General features: G+C 39.3%; 11 non-coding genes and 9 pseudogenes across 11 annotated transcripts; all 20 read right to left on the reverse strand.

Annotated features, from left to right (window-relative positions):
• Positions 1-222: 222 nt before the first annotated feature.
• Positions 223-305, reverse strand: trnal-uaa (transfer RNA leucine (anticodon UAA)). The gene has a single exon. It is a non-coding gene; the product is annotated as a tRNA-Leu (tRNA).
• Positions 306-1,152: 847 nt separating this feature from the next.
• Positions 1,153-1,365, reverse strand: LOC146691979 (U2 spliceosomal RNA; annotated as a pseudogene).
• A 643-nt stretch (positions 1,366-2,008) lies between these two features.
• LOC146691980 (U2 spliceosomal RNA) lies at positions 2,009-2,223 on the reverse strand (annotated as a pseudogene).
• Positions 2,224-2,866: 643 nt separating this feature from the next.
• LOC146691981 (U2 spliceosomal RNA) lies at positions 2,867-3,057 on the reverse strand. The gene has a single exon (XR_014915436.1). It is a non-coding gene; the product is annotated as a U2 spliceosomal RNA (small nuclear RNA).
• A 636-nt stretch (positions 3,058-3,693) lies between these two features.
• On the reverse strand, positions 3,694-3,776 carry trnal-uaa (transfer RNA leucine (anticodon UAA)). The gene has a single exon. It is a non-coding gene; the product is annotated as a tRNA-Leu (tRNA).
• An 847-nt stretch (positions 3,777-4,623) lies between these two features.
• LOC146691983 (U2 spliceosomal RNA) lies at positions 4,624-4,836 on the reverse strand (annotated as a pseudogene).
• A 723-nt stretch (positions 4,837-5,559) lies between these two features.
• On the reverse strand, positions 5,560-5,751 carry LOC146691984 (U2 spliceosomal RNA). The gene has a single exon (XR_014915395.1). It is a non-coding gene; the product is annotated as a U2 spliceosomal RNA (small nuclear RNA).
• Positions 5,752-10,566: 4,815 nt separating this feature from the next.
• Positions 10,567-10,682, reverse strand: LOC146691985 (U2 spliceosomal RNA; annotated as a pseudogene).
• A 636-nt stretch (positions 10,683-11,318) lies between these two features.
• Positions 11,319-11,401, reverse strand: trnal-uaa (transfer RNA leucine (anticodon UAA)). The gene has a single exon. It is a non-coding gene; the product is annotated as a tRNA-Leu (tRNA).
• An 847-nt stretch (positions 11,402-12,248) lies between these two features.
• On the reverse strand, positions 12,249-12,439 carry LOC146691987 (U2 spliceosomal RNA). The gene has a single exon (XR_014915448.1). It is a non-coding gene; the product is annotated as a U2 spliceosomal RNA (small nuclear RNA).
• Positions 12,440-13,075: 636 nt separating this feature from the next.
• On the reverse strand, positions 13,076-13,158 carry trnal-uaa (transfer RNA leucine (anticodon UAA)). The gene has a single exon. It is a non-coding gene; the product is annotated as a tRNA-Leu (tRNA).
• An 847-nt stretch (positions 13,159-14,005) lies between these two features.
• On the reverse strand, positions 14,006-14,218 carry LOC146691989 (U2 spliceosomal RNA; annotated as a pseudogene).
• Positions 14,219-14,861: 643 nt separating this feature from the next.
• LOC146691990 (U2 spliceosomal RNA) lies at positions 14,862-15,074 on the reverse strand (annotated as a pseudogene).
• A 723-nt stretch (positions 15,075-15,797) lies between these two features.
• On the reverse strand, positions 15,798-15,988 carry LOC146691991 (U2 spliceosomal RNA). Its single transcript, XR_014915437.1, has one exon. It is a non-coding gene; the product is annotated as a U2 spliceosomal RNA (small nuclear RNA).
• A 636-nt stretch (positions 15,989-16,624) lies between these two features.
• On the reverse strand, positions 16,625-16,707 carry trnal-uaa (transfer RNA leucine (anticodon UAA)). The gene has a single exon. It is a non-coding gene; the product is annotated as a tRNA-Leu (tRNA).
• An 847-nt stretch (positions 16,708-17,554) lies between these two features.
• LOC146691993 (U2 spliceosomal RNA) lies at positions 17,555-17,767 on the reverse strand (annotated as a pseudogene).
• Positions 17,768-18,410: 643 nt separating this feature from the next.
• On the reverse strand, positions 18,411-18,625 carry LOC146691994 (U2 spliceosomal RNA; annotated as a pseudogene).
• A 643-nt stretch (positions 18,626-19,268) lies between these two features.
• LOC146691995 (U2 spliceosomal RNA) lies at positions 19,269-19,459 on the reverse strand. The gene has a single exon (XR_014915438.1). It is a non-coding gene; the product is annotated as a U2 spliceosomal RNA (small nuclear RNA).
• A 636-nt stretch (positions 19,460-20,095) lies between these two features.
• trnal-uaa (transfer RNA leucine (anticodon UAA)) lies at positions 20,096-20,178 on the reverse strand. Its single transcript has one exon. It is a non-coding gene; the product is annotated as a tRNA-Leu (tRNA).
• An 847-nt stretch (positions 20,179-21,025) lies between these two features.
• Positions 21,026-21,238, reverse strand: LOC146691997 (U2 spliceosomal RNA; annotated as a pseudogene).
• Between the last annotated feature and the right edge of the window lie 41 nt (positions 21,239-21,279).

Genomic DNA, 21,279 nt, shown 5'->3' on the forward strand with positions numbered 1-21,279 from the left:
GCTTTCCCTAATTGCACAAGCCAACGGTTCTACATATAACATGTACAGTAAGACTGAGAGGGGGCGACCTTGGCACAGACCTCTCATTTGTCTTTCATCCCAGCTTTTTTGGGGGTGACTGGGTGGGGGGATATTGCTCACAGCAAATTCCTAAAAACTCCTATTGATCATTGTTGCTCCCATAGATACATTTCAGTTTACCAGTCATGAGGCTCCAAATTATACCAGGAGTGGGGTTTGAACCCACGAGAGCATGCGCTCATTGGAGCTTAAGGCCAACGCCTTAACCACTCGGCCACCCTGGTGCATATATATTGTGCATGCGTGTTCCTTTAGGAAACAGGAAGATTGGTAGGAGAAAGAAAGGTATTAATCTTGTTTGTTAGGATCATAGCCATAAATGGAGGACTCTTATAAAGTCCATGGATTTTCATTCACACATATTACATGAGGTATCTACTCTTTACACACTAAGGATCCACACTACCAGGGCTACGGCACACAGCTGTTTTATAAATCATCAAAACCAATACTATCCTAAGATTTATTATATACAAAAATGATCTGTTCCAAAATGTTTTCATGTAATCCTGAAAACAGAAAAACAATCTTCTGCACTATTAACCATCCACAAATGGAAACAACAGACAATACAGGTGATTTTAGCTAAAAAGCCAAGAAAAAATTGTGTGGTGTTTTTTTTTTCAAACGATGTAATTTACAGCCACAGAGGACAGAAAGCTGCAGTATGTAGAGAAAGAGAAGAGTTAAACCTATAATCAACATGAGTCCTTGTAGATGGCAGCCTCCGGTTTTTAAAGACTTCTATTGGTCTCTAGTGGACAACAGAGGTAACTGCAGGATTGGAGCCAGAATAGTGTAACTGCAGTTCAAAACGACATATTTTTTTGATTTCCCATAGAAAGTGTGTGTCCAGCCACGTGTCAGTCCAAGTGGCAGGATTTAGTAATTCTGGTAATAGTTAAATGTAAGTCATTCACAAATATTAAGTCGCAAGATTTCAGTCTGACTAACCTTGGAAGATTACACGAAGACAATGTCCAGATATGCAGACGCACGCATATATCTAGCGTATAAGAAATTTCTTTGCACAAACTGTTGAGTCAAATGCCATTTGTTTTTCACAGCTTCAGGGGGTGCACCGTTCCTAGAAATACTGCAATACCAGGTCGATGCGTGGAGTGGACGGAGCAAGCCCCTATTCCATCTCCCTGCTCCAAAAATCAATTTAATATATGGTCCCCGGGTAGGGGACGTATCAGATATTAAACTGATAAGAACAGATTTTTTTTTTTCTTTTTTTCTTTTTTTTTTTTCCTCTGCAGGGCTACGGCACACAGCTGTTTTATAAATCATCAAAACCAATACTATCCTAAGATTTATTATATACAAAAATGATCTGTTCCAAAATGTTTTCATGTAATCCTGAAAACAGAAAAACAATCTTCTGCACTATTAACCATCCACAAATGGAAACAACAGACAATACAGGTGATTTTAGCTAAAAAGCCAAGAAAAAATTGTGTGGTGTTTTTTTTTTCAAACGATGTAATTTACAGCCACAGAGGACAGAAAGCTGCAGTATGTAGAGAAAGAGAAGAGTTAAACCTATAATCAACATGAGTCCTTGTAGATGGAAGCCTCCGGTTTTTAAAGACTTCTATTGGTCTCTAGTGGACAACAGAGGTAACTGCAGGATTGGAGCCAGAATAGTGTAACTGCAGTTCAAAACGACATATTTTTTTGATTTCCCATAGAAAGTGTGTGTCCAGCCACGTGTCAGTCCAAGTGGCAGGATTTAGTAATTCTGGTAATAGTTAAATGTAAGTCATTCACAAATATTAAGTCGCAAGATTTCAGTCTGACTAACCTTGGAAGATTACACGAAGACAATGTCCAGATATGCAGACGCACGCATATATCTAGCGTATAAGAAATTTCTTTGCACAAACTGTTGAGTCAAATGCCATTTGTTTTTCACAGCTTCAGGGGGTGCACCGTTCCTAGAAATACTGCAATACCAGGTCGATGCGTGGAGTGGACGGAGCAAGCCCCTATTCCATCTCCCTGCTCCAAAAATCAATTTAATATATGGTCCCCGGGTAGGGGACGTATCAGATATTAAACTGATAAGAACAGATTTTTTTTTTTTTCTTTTTTTCTTTTTTTTTTTTCCTCTGCAGGGCTACGGCACACAGCTGTTTTATAAATCATCAAAACCAATACTATCCTAAGATTTATTATATACAAAAATGATCTGTTCCAAAATGTTTTCATGTAATCCTGAAAACAGAAAAACAATCTTCTGCACTATTAACCATCCACAAATGGAAACAACAGACAATACAGGTGATTTTAGCTAAAAAGCCAAGAAAAAATTGTGTGGTGTTTTTTTTTTCAAACGATGTAATTTACAGCCACAGAGGACAGAAAGCTGCAGTATGTAGAGAAAGAGAAGAGTTAAACCTATAATCAACATGAGTCCTTGTAGATGGAAGCCTCCGGTTTTTAAAGACTTCTATTGGTCTCTAGTGGACAACAGAGGTAACTGCAGGATTGGAGCCAGAATAGTGTAACTGCAGTTCAAAACGAGATATTTTTTTGATTTCCCATAGAAAATGTGTGTCCAGCCACGTGTCAGTCCAAGTGGCAGGATTTAGTAATTCTGGTAATAGTTAAATGTAAGTCATTCACAAATATTAAGTCGCAAGATTTCAGTCTGACTAACCTTGGAAGATTACACGAAGACAATGTCCAGATATGCAGACGCACGCATATATCTAGCGTATAAGAAATTTCTTTGCACAAACTGTTGAGTCAAATGCCATTTGTTTTTCACAGCTTCAGGGGGTGCACCGTTCCTAGAAATACTGCAATACCAGGTCGATGCGTGGAGTGGACGGAGCAAGCCCCTATTCCATCTCCCTGCTCCAAAAATCAATTTAATATATGGTCCCCGGGTAGGGGACGTATCAGATATTAAACTGATAAGAACAGATACTACACTTGATCTTAGCCAAAAGGCCGAGAAGCGATACCCACATATCGCACGACAGAAACGACTCATTCTGCTTACTGCAACTCTAACTCATGGTTACAATGAAGAACACAGTCGCCTTCTAACAAATGGTAGAGGACAGGTCGATGTTTTACTGACGTTTTACCTCCGAAACATCACAATATAACTATGGTCGGCATGTTTCAGTTTTTAAACGGCGCCACATATATGACGACACTTTAGTTTCTGAAACGCCGGTCAGCGCATGCCGGTTAATGAGATTCAAAATCACGTGGTCGCCTGCAGTCCAATCAGCGGTCGTTGAGACGGAGCGTCTTCAATTCATTTTTATAACTTTCTTGGCGTTATAATTGTTTTCATAATATGATAATTACATACTGTTACATTTTTAATGTTTCTCCTCCCGGTAACTGTATTCCTGTTATGTCTGGGCTTTCCCTAATTGCACAAGCCAACGGTTCTACATATAACATGTACAGTAAGACTGAGAGGGGGCGACCTTGGCACAGACCTCTCATTTGTCTTTCATCCCAGCTTTTTTGGGGGTGACTGGGTGGGGGGATATTGCTCACAGCAAATTCCTAAAAACTCCTATTGATCATTGTTGCTCCCATAGATACATTTCAGTTTACCAGTCATGAGGCTCCAAATTATACCAGGAGTGGGGTTTGAACCCACGAGAGCATGCGCTCATTGGAGCTTAAGTCCAACGCCTTAACCACTCGGCCACCCTGGTGCATATATATTGTGCATGCGTGTTCCTTTAGGAAACAGGAAGATTGGTAGGAGAAAGAAAGGTATTAATCTTGTTTGTTAGGATCATAGCCATAAATGGAGGACTCTTATAAAGTCCATGGATTTTCATTCACACATATTACATGAGGTATCTACTCTTTACACACTAAGGATCCACACTACCAGGGCTACGGCACACAGCTGTTTTATAAATCATCAAAACCAATACTATCCTAAGATTTATTATATACAAAAATGATCTGTTCCAAAATGTTTTCATGTAATCCTGAAAACAGAAAAACAATCTTCTGCACTATTAACCATCCACAAATGGAAACAACAGACAATACAGGTGATTTTAGCTAAAAAGCCAAGAAAAAATTGTGTGGTGTTTTTTTTTTCAAACGATGTAATTTACAGCCACAGAGGACAGAAAGCTGCAGTATGTAGAGAAAGAGAAGAGTTAAACCTATAATCAACATGAGTCCTTGTAGATGGAAGCCTCCGGTTTTTAAAGACTTCTATTGGTCTCTAGTGGACAACAGAGGTAACTGCAGGATTGGAGCCAGAATAGTGTAACTGCAGTTCAAAACGAGATATTTTTTTGATTTCCCATAGAAAGTGTGTGTCCAGCCACGTGTCAGTCCAAGTGGCAGGATTTAGTAATTCTGGTAATAGTTAAATGTAAGTCATTCACAAATATTAAGTCGCAAGATTTCAGTCTGACTAACCTTGGAAGATTACACGAAGACAATGTCCAGATATGCAGACGCACGCATATATCTAGCGTATAAGAAATTTCTTTGCGCAAACTGTTGAGTCAAATGCCATTTGTTTTTCACAGCTTCAGGGGGTGCACCGTTCCTAGAAATACTGCAATACCAGGTCGATGCGTGGAGTGGACGGAGCAAGCCCCTATTCCATCTCCCTGCTCCAAAAATCAATTTAATATATGGTCCCCGGGTAGGGGACGTATCAGATATTAAACTGATAAGAACAGATTTTTTTTTTTCTTTTTTTCTTTTTTTTTTTTCCTCTGCAGGGCTACGGCACACAGCTGTTTTATAAATCATCAAAACCAATACTATCCTAAGATTTATTATATCGTTAGCTTCATAGCATAAGTGCCTAAGTCATTGACTTAGTCAAATGACTTAGGCAATTATGCTATGAAGCTAACGATATACAAAAATGATCTGTTCCAAAATGTTTTCATGTAATCCTGAAAACAGAAAAACAATCTTCTGCACTATTAACCATCCACAAATGGAAACAACAGACAATACAGGTGATTTTAGCTAAAAAGCCAAGAAAAAATTGTGTGGTGTTTTTTTTTTCAAACGATGTAATTTACAGCCACAGAGGACAGAAAGCTGCAGTATGTAGAGAAAGAGAAGAGTTAAACCTATAATCAACATGAGTCCTTGTAGATGGAAGCCTCCGGTTTTTAAAGACTTCTATTGGTCTCTAGTGGACAACAGAGGTAACTGCAGGATTGGAGCCAGAATAGTGTAACTGCAGTTCAAAACGAGATATTTTTTTGATTTCCCATAGAAAGTGTGTGTCCAGCCACGTGTCAGTCCAAGTGGCAGGATTTAGTAATTCTGGTAATAGTTAAATGTAAGTCATTCACAAATATTAAGTCGCAAGATTTCAGTCTGACTAACCTTGGAAGATTACACGAAGACAATGTCCAGATATGCAGACGCACGCATATATCTAGCGTATAAGAAATTTCTTTGCACAAACTGTTGAGTCAAATGCCATTTGTTTTTCACAGCTTCAGGGGGTGCACCGTTCCTAGAAATACTGCAATACCAGGTCGATGCGTGGAGTGGACGGAGCAAGCCCCTATTCCATCTCCCTGCTCCAAAAATCAATTTAATATATGGTCCCCGGGTAGGGGACGTATCAGATATTAAACTGATAAGAACAGATTTTTTTTTTTCCTTTTTTATTTTTACTTACAACACCATCTTACATTTCCATTTGCTCAACATTCCATTGAATACTTTTCATATTTCACAAAAACATCTTTTACATCATTCATAATAATCCTTCCACCTGTCCTTAATCGTGTCTATTCCCCATCTTTGTAATTCATGCCGATATATCCCCTCAAATTCCCTCTCTATATCCTTTATTGTTCCCATCTCTTTCCATTCATACCCCCCCCTTATATACCCCTGTCTTGCCCTCCATATCTTAAGTTTTGTAATTGATAACAACATACAACGTATTTTATTTTCCTCCTTCTTTTTATCCTTAGGCCTAAGATAAGTTATTTCCTCATATGTCAAAGCCTCTAGTCCCTTATACCTCCTCTTCATTCCAGCCCATACCTTTTTTGCATATTTGCACCCCCATAGGACGTGTTCAATCGTTTCTTCCTCTGTGCAATTATCCCTCGGACATTCTTTTAACTTCCCCAAATTATGTGCATACATCGTAGTCCTTACAGGTAATTTCCTATGTAGGTGCATCCAATTAAAATCTTTCAAAACATTCTTATAACTCTTATCCTGTGCGTATTCCCAAACTTCCGAACTCACTATCCCCTGGTTGTAGTTAGCATTCCTCACCAGTTTTTTATACAGAAGTTTATGATTTTGTATTGTATCCACCTCCCTGCACTCTATATGTCTCTTTCCCCACTTAACCATCCTCTGAAAGTATTCTGGTCTTGTCTCTGCCTTCGGCCCCTGATTTTCCCACCCAATTAAAAACCGGTATGGAATAGCTAACCAGAACCATAACAATATCTGACATTTATGAATATATGGCTTCTTTAACAGCGTACACACATTTGCATAAAAAATCGTATCTAACTTTAACGGAATGTTCGGTACCCCTTTTCCCCCATCGGCAACCTCCTGATACATTTGTACTCTCTTTACGTACTCGTAACCTCCCCATATAAAGTTAAATATTCCCCTCATTATTTGTGCTCTAAATACTTGTGGCATCGGGAACACATAGCCAAGATACAATAATTTCGGCACCACCTCGCTCTTTATCACTAACACCTTCCCAGTAATTGTAAGCTTCCTCATTTTCCATAGTCGTAATTTCCTTTCCACCTCTGCCATCTTCCCCTTCCAGTTCCAAATAGCATCGCCCTCATTATTCCCAAAAGAAATTCCTAGAATGTCCATAGGACCTTCACACAAAGTATAATCACAAATATTTTCCCTTCTACCTTCCCACGTCCCCAAGTACTTATATTTTGTCTTTTCCTTATTTATTTTTGATCCTGTAACTTCTTCATATATTTTTAATATTTCCACAACTTCTCTTAAACTGTCGTCGTCCGCTAAATATAGTATAGTATCATCCGCATATTGAGATATTTTCAAACATTCCCCCCCCGGCATCATTATCCCCCTCACTCTTTTATTCTCCCGAATCGCACAAGCCAATGGTTCAACATATAATACATAGAGTACCACCGATAACGGGCACCCTTGTCTCAACCCCCTCGCTTGATGAACTTTTTCCGTGAGGAACCCGTTCAATTTGATTTTTGAATATATCTCTTTATAAAGGATCCTCACCCACCTTATAAATTGTTTTCCCAAGCCCATCTTAGTCATTACCTCCCACAAAATTTCGTAATCTAGCCTATCAAATGCCTTTTGTTGGTCTAAACTTACACAGATTGCCGCCATTTTTCTATCCTTTACATATGCAAGTATGTCTCTATGTAATTGTATATTCCATGAAATTTGTCTCCCCTTCACCCCACACGTTTGATCACTTCCCACTATATCCGACATTACCCCTACCAATCTATTTGCAATTATCTTACTTAAAATCTTATAATCTACACATAACATAGTGAGCGGTCTATAATTATCAAGTAAATGAGGATTCCCTTTCTTAAATAATAACGAAATCACACCCGTCCTCATACTCTCCGCCATCTCTTCCCCCTCTAATATTTCTTTAAAGACCTCCAACAAATGTAACCCTATCACTCCCCAAAATACCTCATAAAATTCTTTCGTTAATCCATCTATTCCTGGTACCCTATTTACCTTCATTCCCTTCACCACCTTATATGCCTCTTCCATCGTTATTTCCCTTTCCAGAAACTCCCTATCTTCCTCTACTAATCTCCTCTTTAATGACCCCAAAAGAACATCTCTTTTTTCTGTCCCTACTTTTTCTTTTCTAAATAAATCCTCGTAATATTCTTTTACTACCCCCAACATGCTTTCCCTCCCTATAATCTCCTTCCCATCCTTTTCCAATTTCTCTATAACCCCCCTTTTATCCCTACTTTTCATCTTTTTAAAAAAATATGCGGAACACCTTTCATCTTCCTCATACTCTTTCTGTTTTAATTTATATGTTTCTGCTCTTGCCTTCCTCTCTAATAACTCTTCTTGCCTCACCTTTAAGTCTTCAATTTTCAAATCTACATTTTTTTCCTTCCCCTCCTTTTGTATAACATAAATATGTTCTATCTCTTTTTGTAACATATTAAATTCTTCTTTTCTACGTTTAGATCTATCTGTACAATATTCTATCGTAAATTTTTTTATCTTGCATTTTACATCCTCCCACCAATCCCCTTTTTTTCCATAAAGTTCTTTTACTTTCACCCATAAAGGGAAGATCTCTAGAAATTTATCCCTATAATCTTTTTCCTTTAACACCTCATTATTTAATTTCCAATATCCCTTCCCGTATTCCATCCCTTCTATCTCCAAATCCACCTCTACCGCCTGGTGATCCGTGAGTAGAACCGGAATCGTTTTTCCCCCTTTAATTTTACACTTTTTATCTATCAAAATATAGTCCAACCTACTCTGTACCCCCCTTGTATTTCTCCATGTATACCCTACTTTTTTCCCCAGAAGTCTGCCCATAACATCCGTTAACCCATATTGTCTTATAAATGTCTTTAATGGGAGAGAAAATTTTTCTTTTTCTAAAGATACATTAAAATCCCCTCCCACTATAATATTTTTCCTTGTAATAAAACAAGTGTCCATCGACAAAAGGAGTTCTCTTCTTTGTTTTGGATCCACATGTGCGTACACATTTATTATCCGGCTTTGGACTCCGTTTTTTTCTACATCTACCACCATCACTCTTCCCTGTATCACCGTATAACTTTCTTTTATTTTTATACTTTTATTTCCACACAACACTCCCACCCCTGTCCCATATACTCCTCCTATACTCCATGCCGATTCACCCCCCCTCCACTGCTCCGAAAAAATAACAACATCCTTCTCGTCCTTCAAATGTACCTCCTGTAATAAACATACATCAAAATTATAAAACAACAGAAATTCATATACCATTTGTCTTTTTCTGGCATTTTTTAACCCCCTTACATTTAACGTAATTATTCGGAACCTCACCATTTTGTAGTAAAAAAAGGGGTATCTATACACCTAAGCAGAGGGCACTTAATAATTTTATAACAAAGAAACAAAAGAAAAAAACAGATACCATCTCCTAGTGGTCTTTTTTGATCTTCATATCCCCTGGAAAAAAAGGAAAACTTTACAAAATTAGAGCCGAAAAAGAAAAAAAAAGAAAAACCTCTGTCGTCCATTTTCCCCTCCCTTATTAGTCCATGTTGACTTGCGCCAGCAAATTTTTTATAAATGAATCTTCCGATTTTTCTTCACTTTCTACTTCTTCTTCTTCAACGTCTCCATCACTCGTTAAATCACTCATTGGTGTGTGCATACATTCAGTCTGCGTCCCTCTCAACACATACGCTCCCATCTCCCCTCCCTCTTCCATCCGCTCTCCTTTATCTTCTTTCAAATTAGTCTCTCCTGGAGGGACTCCCGAGCTCACTCTCCTACGCCTTTTGGCCGACTTTCTTCGTGGCTTAGCTGCCACTTCCCATATTTGTCCTTCTTCGCACTGCTTCTCCCCATTTTTCTCCCCCATCTTATCGCCTTCTTCTTTTCCTTGTTCGGCCCCATCCTCTCCCCCCCCTTCTTCCTCATTAGTCTGATTCCTTTCTGCTGGTGGCGCCTCTTGTGCGCTTTCCCCAATATTTGTTCCTATATCCGTTTCTTCATACCGCTCTACCTCGGTCCCTGCTTTAGCTGCTTCCGAATATGATCTGGGCCTAGTGCAATCTCTTGCCATATGTGTATCTGAGCCACATAAGTGACACCTTCTAGGCTCTTTGCAGTCTCTTGTGATATGGCCATTTTTCCCGCAGCTCCTACACCTCACCTGCTCACAATTGTCTGCATTATGTCCCGTACTGCCGCATTTTCTGCATGCTTGTGGCTGTCCTGCATACACCAAAAAACCTCTGTCTGCTCCGATGGAAAACACTGCAGGCGGGTGGCAGTATCCATCTTCCGTTGTCATATCCATTTTAAGTTTTACCCGAAACTGTCTTTTTCCAGTCCATAGGCCTAGCCCGTCCTTTATTTTTCGTACCCCTGGGAGCACTGTAACGTACCGCCCCAGGAAGTACTTAATGGTCTCTTCTGTAACCCAGGGATTATACATGTGCACCGTTAAAATCCTATAATCGTTCCTGTATAACGGGGTTACCATATATTTTTTTAGTTCTTCATTTTCTTCTGTACCACATCTCTTTCTCACCTCCTCCGCGTACTCTCCCGTGCAAAAAGTCACGTCATAGTGCTTACTTGCCGTACTTTGCTGGAGGCAGTAGATTTCCTCTGGTTGTACCTTCAATGCATCATAAAGAATCCTTCGTCCGAAATTAATTCTGTCATGGAAATCCTTTTCTTTATCCATTAGTTCGAATCTCAAGGTATTCCTCGTTCCATACGACCATGTATTCCTCTCCGAAAAATTGGCCGACGTCGCCGCCATCCTACATTGCTTCTCGCCTTGTAACTGATAAGAACAGATACTACACTTGATCTTAGCCAAAAGGCCGAGAAGCGATACCCACATATCGCACGACAGAAACGACTCATTCTGCTTACTGCAACTCTAACTCATGGTTACAATGAAGAACACAGTCGCCTTCTAACAAATGGTAGAGGACAGGTCGATGTTTTACTGACGTTTTACCTCCGAAACATCACAATATAACTATGGTCGGCATGTTTCAGTTTTTAAACGGCGCCACATATATGACGACACTTTAGTTTCTGAAACGCCGGTCAGCGCATGCCGGTTAATGAGATTCAAAATCACGTGGTCGCCTGCAGTCCAATCAGCGGTCGTTGAGACGGAGCGTCTTCAATTCATTTTTATAACTTTCTTGGCGTTATAATTGTTTTCATAATATGATAATTACATACTGTTACATTTTTAATGTTTCTCCTCCCGGTAACTGTATTCCTGTTATGTCTGGGCTTTCCCTAATTGCACAAGCCAACGGTTCTACATATAACATGTACAGTAAGACTGAGAGGGGGCGACCTTGGCACAGACCTCTCATTTGTCTTTCATCCCAGCTTTTTTGGGGGTGACTGGGTGGGGGGATATTGCTCACAGAAAATTCCTAAAAACTCCTATTGATCATTGTTGCTCCCATAGATACATTTCAGTTTACCAGTCATGAGGCTCCAAATTATACCAGGAGTGGGGTTTGAACCCACGAGAGCATGCGCTCATTGGAGCTTAAGTCCAACGCCTTAACCACTCGGCCACCCTGGTGCATATATATTGTGCATGCGTGTTCCTTTAGGAAACAGGAAGATTGGTAGGAGAAAGAAAGGTATTAATCTTGTTTGTTAGGATCATAGCCATAAATGGAGGACTCTTATAAAGTCCATGGATTTTCATTCACACATATTACATGAGGTATCTACTCTTTACACACTAAGGATCCACACTACCAGGGCTACGGCACACAGCTGTTTTATAAATCATCAAAACCAATACTATCCTAAGATTTATTATATACAAAAATGATCTGTTCCAAAATGTTTTCATGTAATCCTGAAAACAGAAAAACAATCTTCTGCACTATTAACCATCCACAAATGGAAACAACAGACAATACAGGTGATTTTAGCTAAAAAGCCAAGAAAAAATTGTGTGGTGTTTTTTTTTTCAAACGATGTAATTTACAGCCACAGAGGACAGAAAGCTGCAGTATGTAGAGAAAGAGAAGAGTTAAACCTATAATCAACATGAGTCCTTGTAGATGGAAGCCTCCGGTTTTTAAAGACTTCTATTGGTCTCTAGTGGACAACAGAGGTAACTGCAGGATTGGAGCCAGAATAGTGTAACTGCAGTTCAAAACGAGATATTTTTTTGATTTCCCATAGAAAATGTGTGTCCAGCCACGTGTCAGTCCAAGTGGCAGGATTTAGTAATTGTGGTAATAGTTAAATGTAAGTCATTCACAAATATTAAGTCGCAAGATTTCAGTCTGACTAACCTTGGAAGATTACACGAAGACAATGTCCAGATATGCAGACGCACGCATATATCTAGCGTATAAGAAATTTCTTTGCACAAACTGTTGAGTCAAATGCCATTTGTTTTTCACAGCTTCAGGGGGTGCACCGTTCCTAGAAATACTGCAATACCAGGTCGATGCGTGGAGTGGACGGAGCAAGCCCCTATTCCATCTCCCTGCTCCAAAAATCAATTTAATATATGGTCCCCGGGTAGGAGACGTATCAGATATTAAACTGATAAGAACAGATACTACACTTGATCTTAGCCAAAAGGCCGAGAAGCGATACCCACATATCGCACGACAGAAACGACTCATTCTGCTTACTGCAACTCTAACTCATGGTTACAATGAAGAACACAGTCGCCTTCTAACAAATGGTAGAGGACAGGTCGATGTTTTACTGACGTTTTACCTCCGAAACATCACAATATAACTATGGTCGGCATGTTTCAGTTTTTAAACGGCGCCACATATATGACGACACTTTAGTTTCTGAAACGCCGGTCAGCGCATGCCGGTTAATGAGATTCAAAATCACGTGGTCGCCTGCAGTCCAATCAGCGGTCGTTGAGACGGAGCGTCTTCAATTCATTTTTATAACTTTCTTGGCGTTATAATTGTTTTCATAATATGATAATTACATACTGTTACATTTTTAATGTTTCTCCTCCCGGTAACTGTATTCCTGTTATGTCTGGGCTTTCCCTAATTGCACAAGCCAACGGTTCTACATATAACATGTACAGTAAGACTGAGAGGGGGCGACCTTGGCACAGACCTCTCATTTGTCTTTCATCCCAGCTTTTTTGGGGGTGACTGGGTGGGGGGATATTGCTCACAGCAAATTCCTAAAAACTCCTATTGATCATTGTTGCTCCCATAGATACATTTCAGTTTACCAGTCATGAGGCTCCAAATTATACCAGGAGTGGGGTTTGAACCCACGAGAGCATGCGCTCATTGGAGCTTAAGGCCAACGCCTTAACCACTCGGCCACCCTGGTGCATATATATTGTGCATGCGTGTTCCTTTAGGAAACAGGAAGATTGGTAGGAGAAAGAAAGGTATTAATCTTGTTTGTTAGGATCATAGCCATAAATGGAGGACTCTTATAAAGTCCATGGATTTTCATTCACACATATTACATGAGGTATCTACTCTTTACACACTAAGGATCCACACTACCAGGGCTACGGCACACAGCTGTTTTATAAATCATCAAAACCAATACTATCCTAAGATTTATTATATACAAAAATGATCTGTTCCAAAATGTTTTCATGTAATCCTGAAAACAGAAAAACAATCTTCTGCACTATTAACCATCCACAAATGGAAACAACAGACAATACAGGTGATTTTAGCTAAAAAGCCAAGAAAAAATTGTGTGGTGTTTTTTTTTTCAAACGATGTAATTTACAGCCACAGAGGACAGAAAGCTGCAGTATGTAGAGAAAGAGAAGAGTTAAACCTATAATCAACATGAGTCCTTGTAGATGGCAGCCTCCGGTTTTTAAAGACTTCTATTGGTCTCTAGTGGACAACAGAGGTAACTGCAGGATTGGAGCCAGAATAGTGTAACTGCAGTTCAAAACGACATATTTTTTTGATTTCCCATAGAAAGTGTGTGTCCAGCCACGTGTCAGTCCAAGTGGCAGGATTTAGTAATTCTGGTAATAGTTAAATGTAAGTCATTCACAAATATTAAGTCGCAAGATTTCAGTCTGACTAACCTTGGAAGATTACACGAAGACAATGTCCAGATATGCAGACGCACGCATATATCTAGCGTATAAGAAATTTCTTTGCACAAACTGTTGAGTCAAATGCCATTTGTTTTTCACAGCTTCAGGGGGTGCACCGTTCCTAGAAATACTGCAATACCAGGTCGATGCGTGGAGTGGACGGAGCAAGCCCCTATTCCATCTCCCTGCTCCAAAAATCAATTTAATATATGGTCCCCGGGTAGGGGACGTATCAGATATTAAACTGATAAGAACAGATTTTTTTTTTTCTTTTTTTCTTTTTTTTTTTTCCTCTGCAGGGCTACGGCACACAGCTGTTTTATAAATCATCAAAACCAATACTATCCTAAGATTTATTATATACAAAAATGATCTGTTCCAAAATGTTTTCATGTAATCCTGAAAACAGAAAAACAATCTTCTGCACTATTAACCATCCACAAATGGAAACAACAGACAATACAGGTGATTTTAGCTAAAAAGCCAAGAAAAAATTGTGTGGTGTTTTTTTTTTCAAACGATGTAATTTACAGCCACAGAGGACAGAAAGCTGCAGTATGTAGAGAAAGAGAAGAGTTAAACCTATAATCAACATGAGTCCTTGTAGATGGAAGCCTCCGGTTTTTAAAGACTTCTATTGGTCTCTAGTGGACAACAGAGGTAACTGCAGGATTGGAGCCAGAATAGTGTAACTGCAGTTCAAAACGAGATATTTTTTTGATTTCCCATAGAAAGTGTGTGTCCAGCCACGTGTCAGTCCAAGTGGCAGGATTTAGTAATTCTGGTAATAGTTAAATGTAAGTCATTCACAAATATTAAGTCGCAAGATTTCAGTCTGACTAACCTTGGAAGATTACACGAAGACAATGTCCAGATATGCAGACGCACGCATATATCTAGCGTATAAGAAATTTCTTTGCGCAAACTGTTGAGTCAAATGCCATTTGTTTTTCACAGCTTCAGGGGGTGCACCGTTCCTAGAAATACTGCAATACCAGGTCGATGCGTGGAGTGGACGGAGCAAGCCCCTATTCCATCTCCCTGCTCCAAAAATCAATTTAATATATGGTCCCCGGGTAGGGGACGTATCAGATATTAAACTGATAAGAACAGATTTTTTTTTTTCTTTTTTTCTTTTTTTTTTTTCCTCTGCAGGGCTACGGCACACAGCTGTTTTATAAATCATCAAAACCAATACTATCCTAAGATTTATTATATCGTTAGCTTCATAGCATAAGTGCCTAAGTCATTGACTTAGTCAAATGACTTAGGCACTTATGCTATGAAGCTAACGATATACAAAAATGATCTGTTCCAAAATGTTTTCATGTAATCCTGAAAACAGAAAAACAATCTTCTGCACTATTAACCATCCACAAATGGAAACAACAGACAATACAGGTGATTTTAGCTAAAAAGCCAAGAAAAAATTGTGTGGTGTTTTTTTTTTCAAACGATGTAATTTACAGCCACAGAGGACAGAAAGCTGCAGTATGTAGAGAAAGAGAAGAGTTAAACCTATAATCAACATGAGTCCTTGTAGATGGAAGCCTCCGGTTTTTAAAGACTTCTATTGGTCTCTAGTGGACAACAGAGGTAACTGCAGGATTGGAGCCAGAATAGTGTAACTGCAGTTCAAAACGAGATATTTTTTTGATTTCCCATAGAAAGTGTGTGTCCAGCCACGTGTCAGTCCAAGTGGCAGGATTTAGTAATTGTGGTAATAGTTAAATGTAAGTCATTCACAAATATTAAGTCGCAAGATTTCAGTCTGACTAACCTTGGAAGATTACACGAAGACAATGTCCAGATATGCAGACGCACGCATATATCTAGCGTATAAGAAATTTCTTTGCACAAACTGTTGAGTCAAATGCCATTTGTTTTTCACAGCTTCAGGGGGTGCACCGTTCCTAGAAATACTGCAATACCAGGTCGATGCGTGGAGTGGACGGAGCAAGCCCCTATTCCATCTCCCTGCTCCAAAAATCAATTTAATATATGGTCCCCGGGTAGGGGACGTATCAGATATTAAACTGATAAGAACAGATACTACACTTGATCTTAGCCAAAAGGCCGAGAAGCGATACCCACATATCGCACGACAGAAACGACTCATTCTGCTTACTGCAACTCTAACTCATGGTTACAATGAAGAACACAGTCGCCTTCTAACAAATGGTAGAGGACAGGTCGATGTTTTACTGACGTTTTACCTCCGAAACATCACAATATAACTATGGTCGGCATGTTTCAGTTTTTAAACGGCGCCACATATATGACGACACTTTAGTTTCTGAAACGCCGGTCAGCGCATGCCGGTTAATGAGATTCAAAATCACGTGGTCGCCTGCAGTCCAATCAGCGGTCGTTGAGACGGAGCGTCTTCAATTCATTTTTATAACTTTCTTGGCGTTATAATTGTTTTCATAATATGATAATTACATACTGTTACATTTTTAATGTTTCTCCTCCCGGTAACTGTATTCCTGTTATGTCTGGGCTTTCCCTAATTGCACAAGCCAACGGTTCTACATATAACATGTACAGTAAGACTGAGAGGGGGCGACCTTGGCACAGACCTCTCATTTGTCTTTCATCCCAGCTTTTTTGGGGGTGACTGGGTGGGGGGATATTGCTCACAGCAAATTCCTAAAAACTCCTATTGATCATTGTTGCTCCCATAGATACATTTCAGTTTACCAGTCATGAGGCTCCAAATTATACCAGGAGTGGGGTTTGAACCCACGAGAGCATGCGCTCATTGGAGCTTAAGGCCAACGCCTTAACCACTCGGCCACCCTGGTGCATATATATTGTGCATGCGTGTTCCTTTAGGAAACAGGAAGATTGGTAGGAGAAAGAAAGGTATTAATCTTGTTTGTTAGGATCATAGCCATAAATGGAGGACTCTTATAAAGTCCATGGATTTTCATTCACACATATTACATGAGGTATCTACTCTTTACACACTAAGGATCCACACTACCAGGGCTACGGCACACAGCTGTTTTATAAATCATCAAAACCAATACTATCCTAAGATTTATTATATACAAAAATGATCTGTTCCAAAATGTTTTCATGTAATCCTGAAAACAGAAAAACAATCTTCTGCACTATTAACCATCCACAAATGGAAACAACAGACAATACAGGTGATTTTAGCTAAAAAGCCAAGAAAAAATTGTGTGGTGTTTTTTTTTTCAAACGATGTAATTTACAGCCACAGAGGACAGAAAGCTGCAGTATGTAGAGAAAGAGAAGAGTTAAACCTATAATCAACATGAGTCCTTGTAGATGGCAGCCTCCGGTTTTTAAAGACTTCTATTGGTCTCTAGTGGACAACAGAGGTAACTGCAGGATTGGAGCCAGAATAGTGTAACTGCAGTTCAAAACGACATATTTTTTTGATTTCCCATAGAAAGTGTGTGTCCAGCCACGTGTCAGTCCAAGTGGCAGGATTTAGTAATTCTGGTAATAGTTAAATGTAAGTCATTCACAAATATTAAGTCGCAAGATTTCAGTCTGACTAACCTTGGAAGATTACACGAAGACAATGTCCAGATATGCAGACGCACGCATATATCTAGCGTATAAGAAATTTCTTTGCACAAACTGTTGAGTCAAATGCCATTTGTTTTTCACAGCTTCAGGGGGTGCACCGTTCCTAGAAATACTGCAATACCAGGTCGATGCGTGGAGTGGACGGAGCAAGCCCCTATTCCATCTCCCTGCTCCAAAAATCAATTTAATATATGGTCCCCGGGTAGGGGACGTATCAGATATTAAACTGATAAGAACAGATTTTTTTTTTTCTTTTTTTCTTTTTTTTTTTTCCTCTGCAGGGCTACGGCACACAGCTGTTTTATAAATCATCAAAACCAATACTATCCTAAGATTTATTATATACAAAAATGATCTGTTCCAAAATGTTTTCATGTAATCCTGAAAACAGAAAAACAATCTTCTGCACTATTAACCATCCACAAATGGAAACAACAGACAATACAGGTGATTTTAGCTAAAAAGCCAAGAAAAAATTGTGTGGTGTTTTTTTTTTCAAACGATGTAATTTACAGCCACAGAGGACAGAAAGCTGCAGTATGTAGAGAAAGAGAAGAGTTAAACCTATAATCAACATGAGTCCTTGTAGATGGAAGCCTCCGGTTTTTAAAGACTTCTATTGGTCTCTAGTGGACAACAGAGGTAACTGCAGGATTGGAGCCAGAATAGTGTAACTGCAGTTCAAAACGACATATTTTTTTGATTTCCCATAGAAAGTGTGTGTCCAGCCACGTGTCAGTCCAAGTGGCAGGATTTAGTAATTCTGGTAATAGTTAAATGTAAGTCATTCACAAATATTAAGTCGCAAGATTTCAGTCTGACTAACCTTGGAAGATTACACGAAGACAATGTCCAGATATGCAGACGCACGCATATATCTAGCGTATAAGAAATTTCTTTGCACAAACTGTTGAGTCAAATGCCATTTGTTTTTCACAGCTTCAGGGGGTGCACCGTTCCTAGAAATACTGCAATACCAGGTCGATGCGTGGAGTGGACGGAGCAAGCCCCTATTCCATCTCCCTGCTCCAAAAATCAATTTAATATATGGTCCCCGGGTAGGGGACGTATCAGATATTAAACTGATAAGAACAGATTTTTTTTTTTTTCTTTTTTTCTTTTTTTTTTTTCCTCTGCAGGGCTACGGCACACAGCTGTTTTATAAATCATCAAAACCAATACTATCCTAAGATTTATTATATACAAAAATGATCTGTTCCAAAATGTTTTCATGTAATCCTGAAAACAGAAAAACAATCTTCTGCACTATTAACCATCCACAAATGGAAACAACAGACAATACAGGTGATTTTAGCTAAAAAGCCAAGAAAAAATTGTGTGGTGTTTTTTTTTTCAAACGATGTAATTTACAGCCACAGAGGACAGAAAGCTGCAGTATGTAGAGAAAGAGAAGAGTTAAACCTATAATCAACATGAGTCCTTGTAGATGGAAGCCTCCGGTTTTTAAAGACTTCTATTGGTCTCTAGTGGACAACAGAGGTAACTGCAGGATTGGAGCCAGAATAGTGTAACTGCAGTTCAAAACGAGATATTTTTTTGATTTCCCATAGAAAATGTGTGTCCAGCCACGTGTCAGTCCAAGTGGCAGGATTTAGTAATTGTGGTAATAGTTAAATGTAAGTCATTCACAAATATTAAGTCGCAAGATTTCAGTCTGACTAACCTTGGAAGATTACACGAAGACAATGTCCAGATATGCAGACGCACGCATATATCTAGCGTATAAGAAATTTCTTTGCACAAACTGTTGAGTCAAATGCCATTTGTTTTTCACAGCTTCAGGGGGTGCACCGTTCCTAGAAATACTGCAATACCAGGTCGATGCGTGGAGTGGACGGAGCAAGCCCCTATTCCATCTCCCTGCTCCAAAAATCAATTTAATATATGGTCCCCGGGTAGGGGACGTATCAGATATTAAACTGATAAGAACAGATACTACACTTGATCTTAGCCAAAAGGCCGAGAAGCGATACCCACATATCGCACGACAGAAACGACTCATTCTGCTTACTGCAACTCTAACTCATGGTTACAATGAAGAACACAGTCGCCTTCTAACAAATGGTAGAGGACAGGTCGATGTTTTACTGACGTTTTACCTCCGAAACATCACAATATAACTATGGTCGGCATGTTTCAGTTTTTAAACGGCGCCACATATATGACGACACTTTAGTTTCTGAAACGCCGGTCAGCGCATGCCGGTTAATGAGATTCAAAATCACGTGGTCGCCTGCAGTCCAATCAGCGGTCGTTGAGACGGAGCGTCTTCAATTCATTTTTATAACTTTCTTGGCGTTATAATTGTTTTCATAATATGATAATTACATACTGTTACATTTTTAATGTTTCTCCTCCCGGTAACTGTATTCCTGTTATGTCTGGGCTTTCCCTAATTGCACAAGCCAACGGTTCTACATATAACATGTACAGTAAGACTGAGAGGGGGCGACCTTGGCACAGACCTCTCATTTGTCTTTCATCCCAGCTTTTTTGGGGGTGACTGGGTGGGGGGATATTGCTCACAGAAAATTCCTAAAAACTCCTATTGATCATTGTTGCTCCCATAGATACATTTCAGTTTACCAGTCATGAGGCTCCAAATTATACCAGGAGTGGGGTTTGAACCCACGAGAGCATGCGCTCATTGGAGCTTAAGTCCAACGCCTTAACCACTCGGCCACCCTGGTGCATATATATTGTGCATGCGTGTTCCTTTAGGAAACAGGAAGATTGGTAGGAGAAAGAAAGGTATTAATCTTGTTTGTTAGGATCATAGCCATAAATGGAGGACTCTTATAAAGTCCATGGATTTTCATTCACACATATTACATGAGGTATCTACTCTTTACACACTAAGGATCCACACTACCAGGGCTACGGCACACAGCTGTTTTATAAATCATCAAAACCAATACTATCCTAAGATTTATTATATACAAAAATGATCTGTTCCAAAATGTTTTCATGTAATCCTGAAAACAGAAAAACAATCTTCTGCACTATTAACCATCCACAAATGGAAACAACAGACAATACAGGTGATTTTAGCTAAAAAGCCAAGAAAAAATTGTGTGGTGTTTTTTTTTTCAAACGATGTAATTTACAGCCACAGAGGACAGAAAGCTGCAGTATGTAGAGAAAGAGAAGAGTTAAACCTATAATCAACATGAGTCCTTGTAGATGGCAGCCTCCGGTTTTTAAAGACTTCTATTGGTCTCTAGTGGACAACAGAGGTAACTGCAGGATTGGAGCCAGAATAGTGTAACTGCAGTTCAAAACGACATATTTTTTTGATTTCCCATAGAAAGTGTGTGTCCAGCCACGTGTCAGTCCAAGTGGCAGGATTTAGTAATTCTGGTAATAGTTAAATGTAAGTCATTCACAAATATTAAGTCGCAAGATTTCAGTCTGACTAACCTTGGAAGATTACACGAAGACAATGTCCAGATATGCAGACGCACGCATATATCTAGCGTATAAGAAATTTCTTTGCACAAACTGTTGAGTCAAATGCCATTTGTTTTTCACAGCTTCAGGGGGTGCACCGTTCCTAGAAATACTGCAATACCAGGTCGATGCGTGGAGTGGACGGAGCAAGCCCCTATTCCATCTCCCTGCTCCAAAAATCAATTTAATATATGGTCCCCGGGTAGGGGACGTATCAGATATTAAACTGATAAGAACAGATTTTTTTTTTTCTTTTTTTCTTTTTTTTTTTTCCTCTGCAGGGCTACGGCACACAGCTGTTTTATAAATCATCAAAACCAATACTATCCTAAGATTTATTA

Source organism: Copadichromis virginalis, linkage group LG15 (assembly GCF_057382275.1).
Source record: "Copadichromis virginalis isolate Kocher_CV1m ecotype Utaka linkage group LG15, C_Virginalis_male_GT1.1, whole genome shotgun sequence".
In the NCBI taxonomy this organism is placed as follows: Eukaryota; Metazoa; Chordata; class Actinopteri; order Cichliformes; family Cichlidae; genus Copadichromis; species Copadichromis virginalis.